The sequence below is a fragment of the Centruroides sculpturatus genome, unplaced genomic scaffold (genome assembly GCF_000671375.1).
Source record: "Centruroides sculpturatus isolate CEXI.00-Female unplaced genomic scaffold, Cexi_2.0 scaffold112, whole genome shotgun sequence".
NCBI lineage: Eukaryota > Metazoa > Arthropoda > Arachnida > Scorpiones > Buthidae > Centruroides > Centruroides sculpturatus.
The window spans coordinates 930,411-937,646 of record NW_019384367.1 but is presented as its reverse complement, the minus strand read 5'-3'; the positions used below and the strand labels follow the sequence as shown (position 1 = coordinate 937,646).

General features: G+C 36.6%; 1 protein-coding gene across 1 annotated transcript in view; it reads right to left on the bottom strand.

Annotated features, from left to right (window-relative positions):
* Positions 1–6,677, bottom strand: part of LOC111612987 — a 20,019-nt gene extending 13,342 nt beyond the window's left edge. The window contains exon 1 of the mRNA XM_023354285.1: positions 6,527–6,677. The gene's annotated coding sequence lies outside the window, so the exon portion shown is untranslated. The remainder of the gene's footprint in view (positions 1–6,526) is intronic.
* Positions 6,678–7,236: the final 559 nt, after the last annotated feature.

The window sequence follows — 7,236 nt, the reverse complement described above, 5'->3', positions numbered from 1 at the left end:
AACTGTGACTTATATCGACGTCCTATCTGTCTCTTTTCTCCGTTATCACCAGGCTGAGTCACGTAATTGTAAAATGGGAACTCTACGACGGAAAAGTGACGAATCGAAAGTATCGTGAGCGCGTATTGTGATGTATGCACAGGCATACATGAATTAGAGCGATAGAGGAAAGAGAAAGGGAAAAGCAAAGACGAGCGCTTAAAAAGGATAGGCAGGGTCAGACCCTCAGATGTGCGAGGATTCTCCAACGATAGACATGTACGTGTGCTGATCTTTGTAATTATAAATTGTGAATACATGTGACTAATATTATTTTATTTTTTATTTTGTGCATGTTACAAGTTATAAATAAATATAAACAAACAACACTAACTCTATAACATTAACTCTAAATGCCAAAATGATTAATTTACTGTGTTTTTGTTGTTTATTATTCCTGTTTTTAGGTATTCGGTATTTGGCCGAATAGTGATTAAATATTCGGTATTCGGCCGAATAGTGAAAAATAGGCCGAATACCGAATAGTAACCGAATATTCGTTACATCACTAATAATTATATGTACAGACAAAACTAAACTCAATTTACCCGCCTAAACTGTCTGTAGCGTGGCACTGGATGGCGGGAAAGTAGTTCGGCTGCCCGATGATGTTTTACGTAATTATAGGAGTTTTTTTACCGTTGTAATTATAGGAACCAGTCTTATAGGGGGATCTACTGTATATACAAGGTATGAAATAAAAGACGGGACTGTAGATATGGAGCACTATATACATAACATAATATACAAAGCAGTTTAATTACATACTAGAGATCGTGTAACAAATAAGAATGACTTTATATACAAGACATTGAATTGGAACACAATATACAAGACAAGTACATGTCAAAGGTCAAATACATAAATGGAATTGCATAACAATATGAATAAGATATAAGAGGTGGTATTTATGTTGCTAGAAGGTGCTAGTTGAGACATGGAGAGCTGCAAGTTTACAGTATTTGTTGACCAGCTGATTGAAGTAAACGTAAGTGGAATGTTCGTTGATCAACTCGTTGCCACTACAGGGTCAGTCCTACAGACCTACACGTGTAAATTACGGAAAAAGAACAGAGAAGGACCGCGAAGTGAAAATGTGAAAATAAATATGAAATTGAGTCGATAACTTAATCGAACGAGTCGAAGTAGCTTATTGGCGCAAAATTCGCGGCCGTCAATACCAAACAATTGTTGTCATAGACTTCGGAAAGCTAAATGTTTGTAATGAAAGTCACTTCGCGTGCACGGGCAAAAGTCTGGGGCCGTTCGGGCTATCAAACTGTCTCGAATCTGTGAAATCATAACTGTGACTTATATCGACGTCCTATCTGTCTCTTTTCTTCGTTACTACCAGGCTGAGTCACGTAATTGTAAAATGGGAACTCTACGACGGAAAAGTGACGAATCGAAAGTATCGTGAGCGCGTATTGTGATGTATGCACAGGCATACATGAATTAGAGCGATAGAGGAAAGAGAAAGGGAAAAGCAAAGACGAGCGCTTAAAAAGGATAGGCAGGGTCAGACCCTCAGATGTGCGAGGATTCTCCAACGATAGACATGTACGTGTGCTGATCTTTGTAATTATAAATTGTGAATACATGTGACTAATATTATTTTATTTTTTATTTTGTGCATGTTACAAGTTATAAATAAATATAAACAAACAACACTAACTCTATAACATTAACTCTAAATGCCAAAATGATTAATTTACTGTGTTTTTGTTGTTTATTATTCCTGTTTTTAGGTATTCGGTATTTGGCCGAATAGTGATTAAATATTCGGTATTCGGCCGAATAGTGATTAAATATTCGGTATTCGGCCGAATAGTGAAAAATAGGCCGAATACCGAATAGTAACCGAATATTCGTTACATCACTAATAATTATATGTACAGACAAAACTAAACTCAATTTACCCGCCTAAACTGTCTGTAGCGTGGCACTGGATGGCGGGAAAGTAGTTCGGCTGCCCGATGATGTTTTACGTAATTATAGGAGTTTTTTTACCGTTGTAATTATAGGAACCAGTCTTATAGGGGGATCTACTGTATATACAAGGTATGAAATAAAAGACGGGACTGTAGATATGGAGCACTATATACATAACATAATATACAAAGCAGTTTAATTACATACTAGAGATCGTGTAACAAATAAGAATGACTTTATATACAGGACATTGAATTGGAACACAATATACAAGACAAGTACATGTCAAAGGTCAAATACATAAATGGAATTGCATAACAATATGAATAAGATATAAGAGGTGGTATTTATGTTGCTAGAAGGTGCTAGTTGAGACATGGAGAGCTGCAAGTTTACAGTATTTGTTGACCAGCTGATTGAAGTAAACGTAAGTGGAATGTTCGTTGATCAACTCGTTGCCACTACAGGGTCAGTCCTTTCCCCGAGAGTTGATTATAATCTTTAAATGTTGCCGCTCAGCATCGAGCATTGGGCAGATGAAAATATAATGGAAGCTTATAGATACAACCAGATTGAAAATCTTTTATTAAAATAGGATAAATTTACATGGTTATATATGTATATAAAGAGGTAAAAATAATAGAATACATGGCCAAATATTGGCAAGTGATGCTAATGCAGGTATATACAGTTGGGTATTTATTGCAACTACACGAGCATGTAGCCAGCTTTCATAGGAACGTGCACAAAGGGCATCCAGCCTGCTTGAAGCTAATTGATGCAAGACATAGGCTCATAGCCAGCTAGAAAAGATAAGGAAGACCTAATACAAAATGGGAAATAAACAAATTTACTGGTTACAGCATGGTGGCATGGCTTCAGGATGATGATGACAATGACATCCAGCTAGATGTTTTAGATAAATTTCACTGCTATCCTTGATGCATGCACTGACCATCAGTTTCTTCATTATTTTGGCATAATTATGCTGGTTGGCCAGGCATCTAATAGAGGCTACATTGGCAGGATCGTACCCACCCAGGGCACCCACAATAAATGCATCAATGTAGGTGTCATATCCTCTGCTTCAGAAGAAGTTGGCTAGGTCTTGATGATATTTATTTTCTCTTCCCTAGCTCTCACGAAGCATCCACCCCACTTCAAATGGAGTGGCCATGTCTATAACAGTGGCTGATTTTGACTCATCATTGATTATGGTCTGGACGATAGTTTCTCTCAAATTCAGGGATTTGCTAATTAATATACATCCTGGTGTTCTGCTTCTCCATGGCCACTACTAAGCTCTGTAGCATGCTGTTGTGGCATTTAGTGATGGAACCCATGTTGCTCAAGCAGTGACACAATACATGCACTAGTGTTTCATTGTAATGGCTACACTTCCTGCATGTCTTCAGTTGGTTGCCAAATCTCATGTAGCCACAGAGTGCAACCACACTCAATCTTGCTTTGTGGATAAAGTGCCATGCTAAAAACCAGATGTACCTACCTTTCCTTGTAAAATGGTTACTTCCCAAGTAACTGCTGTAACTCTGAATGCTTTTCCTTGCTCCAGTTTGTTCTGGAGACTGGATAGGTGTTTTAGTTAGACTAAATTGTTGAGAGTTTTGGCACAGTTTATCTTTGAGATGCAGTTGCTGTTTAAGGTAAGGAGTGGGGCCTTCACCTGGTGCCCATTGGATCGGCATCAATTTGCGTAATCTTCTTGAGGCTGCCCTTAGATGGATGTTGGTGGGCTCTGAGTCAAACTCCCCCTCAAGTGAGCCATTTAAGTATGTGCTGATGTCCTCTGCTGTTGGGTCCTGCTTAATCCATTTTTTGACTACCTCAGACAGTGCTTTTGTTGCTATATCATTCACCTTTTCATCTTGAGTTGAACAGGTGAAAGGCATGGGTGATCTGCACCACATCTGCTAAGGTGTTGCAGGGGAGGAGGTTAGCTCCTCCCTGGCTGTAGGCTAGAGGACCTCAACACTGGCTCTTTGCAGTAAGCTTAACCATTTCTTCACAAATCTCTGATGGTCTTGTCTATGTTGTCCATGGACTTTTTGGAGGTGATGCCTAGCATCAGGTGAAAGCCTAACTTCAAATTATAAAGGTATTAACGGCATTCACCTTCTGCCAGGGCACCAGCTTGGAGACATGGATTTTCTGTAGTTCATCAGTGATAGTGTTGGCAATAGATGGGCCAGTCCAACATGTGGTGAAACCCATTGAGACACTTTAATGATTATAAAAGTCATCTTGTCCCAAAGCTGGGAGGTACTCACCTTTGATGTTAAATCTGGTGTTGCTGGTGGCGCAGGCCTTACCATCAACCGACAAAGTCACACATTTCTTCGGATTGAACCATAATCCAATCCAGTCTGCCCATTCAGTGATTTTCTGTAGTGGTTGCTCGTCTAGACCTTGCTGTGAGTTGCTTATTAAGGTGACGTCATCTGCATACACCATGATCTTGCATTTTATCCCGTATAGATCATAACCATGATCTAAGGCCATGACCATCCGAATGCCTACTTCCAGGGCAATGTTAAACAATATCAGACTTATCGGACAGCCCTGACAGAACCCAGTAAGGACAGGAATGGGGTCCAGATACCCAGACTTTGTCCTTATACAAGTGGAGTACCCGTCGTAAAGCATACAAATGGCTTCTGTAGAGCTGGGGTGTAATCCCAACCAGCCTAGATTTTTCCATACTTTGATCTTAGCCAAAAGGATGAGAAGTTACTGCACAAATGTGTCGAGATGCCAACATTCTGCTAATACTAGACAAGTCAGTCGATGTGAAAAACAAGAAAACTGTAAATACATTGGTTGTGTGCCTTGGAACCTACAAACCACCCCATCTAGTGCAATTGCAGATTGTAGAGAAGTGCAACAGTGGTATCATTATGAAAAGAAATGTTTGCTCTTAGACTTTTAAATACTTGATCAGTCCCAATTTGAAGAGCAGCTATACACAATTGCAAGCCAAACTGAAGCCTTAACTTGATCAAGAAACTGAAGTCACAGCCTGGATCCAAATCCAGTGTTGTAGGAAGTGATATTTGACAAATTCTTGGAGGCTTTTGGGATCTGTTGGTACCACTCAGTATGCGTTCAAAGCTCCAACTTTATCTAGATGGCAAAAATCCAGCATGGTAGTTCTGGAAAGAACTTGAAGTCCTAGATCCAAATCATTACAAAGCAATAGACAGTATACCTTCTCAATTATGTACATTCTCCAAGAAAGAGGTATCGAATTAAGCAATCACATACTACAGTGCTTTGATCAACAATGAAAACAGAGCAATGTGCAATGATATAATTAATTTATGGAAGTGCTCCACCAAGGAAATACCGATTTTGAATCAGTTGGCATTAAAAGCTCTATAAGTTCCTGCTAGCTGTGCACGTGTGGAGAGAACTTTTTTCCTATCCTTAACCATCTTCTCATGTGCCAAAGGGATCATCACTTACCAGGAAAATTTGGACATTCATATTCACCTCATGTTCAACTCAGCTTATCTATTAGATTTAGCAAAGATATACAGTAAAAATAGTGTTGAGAATCAGGTAAACCAATAAAAATGCAAAGAAAATTTGTGTGCTGAATGCAAGTGTAATTTTTAAAAAGAAATTAGGCAGAATAAAGCAGAAAATTTCTGTCATAAAGCATAATAGCAAAATTTTTATTTTTAAAAGCAGATTGTGGATTGCCTTGCTGATCATATTACTCCACAGAGAGAAAAAGTTTCTAAAGTTCATATTGTGTATACTGTCCAGTTATAGTATAAATATGTAATGTAATTTTTAAGTTAATTCAGGATGGAATAAGTCTACTACTTACAGTCAATCTGTTTGACATTAACAGTCTATCTAGCTTAATACCTTATTCCTGCAGTCACAAGTCTAGAAACAACTGGCAATATTTTTCAATCAATCTAGCCTTTAGAATATGATTTTTGAATTAAGATAAATTCTAGAAGGATGCAAGCAGAGAATGACAATTCTTCTCTTTCACCTTTTACCACCTGTCTTCAATCTCATTCCCATCCTCTCACTTCTTCCACAGCTACACACTACGATTGACAAGTAACTTTCTTTTGAAGAATGTACATCTTTTGTATACCATTTCCTTCAGAAAACACTAATAAAATTTGCATTTTAGGAAGATTTATCCATAATTTTAAAACTTATCACAATATTACATAAGCTGCATTTCTCTTTTAAAAAGTTTGCTTTTTTGAACAACATATTACAGAAAATATTTGATTACCACTAAATAGAATATATAAATATATGAATCAATATTATGGAAAAACGTTGATTTTAATCAATAGATCCATTTACATTTAAATGGAAGTGCATAATGTAGCATACATTAGAATATTTTTAAAAGTTGTTAAGGTTTTTATCTATGTGTCAATATATACTGTATATTAATAAATATAACTTGTATGCAATTTGTATGTTAGTGATTGAAGTTATTAATATAAATACCATTTTAGCAAAAGTGACATTAATTAACAAACTTGTGAATCAAACTCACCAATTTAAACGGATAGAAATCAAACGTTATCTGTAACAATTTCAGTTTATTACAATTATCACATCAGAAACATTTTCGTAATCATAAATAAGGAAACGAAAACAAAACACGTCTACACAGAAATTTCCCATGAGTCATATGCACTCGTAGTTACAAAATAAAAATTAATAATCTATACTAATAAACATTTTATTATTATCACTTATTACGAAATTTTAATTAATCTGTATTAACTTATTTTGAATCGATATGTTTACTTATATTTAAATTATTATTTTTTTCCTCACGAGAGGTGGCGGAAGTCAGTAAAGATATGAGCAATGTTGCCAGAGTATAGTGAGAGTAATGAAGCGAGAAATCTAGTTCGCTTCATATCTAGCGGAAGTGGAACTGTTAGAACTGTTCCGAAGGAACGGTTTCCCGGAATTGCTTAGAATCAACAAATAGAAAACATTTTTACTTTGTATATAGAGATAAAACATTAAATGACATTTTTCTCAAAAATGGATTTTATCTATCAATCAATCAGTGTATTGCGTGTTTAATTCAAGGACTAGCAGTGTTTAAAAGAAGTATTTTACTTCTTTGGTTTTCTGTGTTTTTCAAACACAGAAAACCTTCAATTTTTTTAATTCATAATTTATTCAGTCTTGTATATTTTTTTTTACCAGAAGTNGCGTCGGTTATCCGGAACGTCGATTATCCGAAAG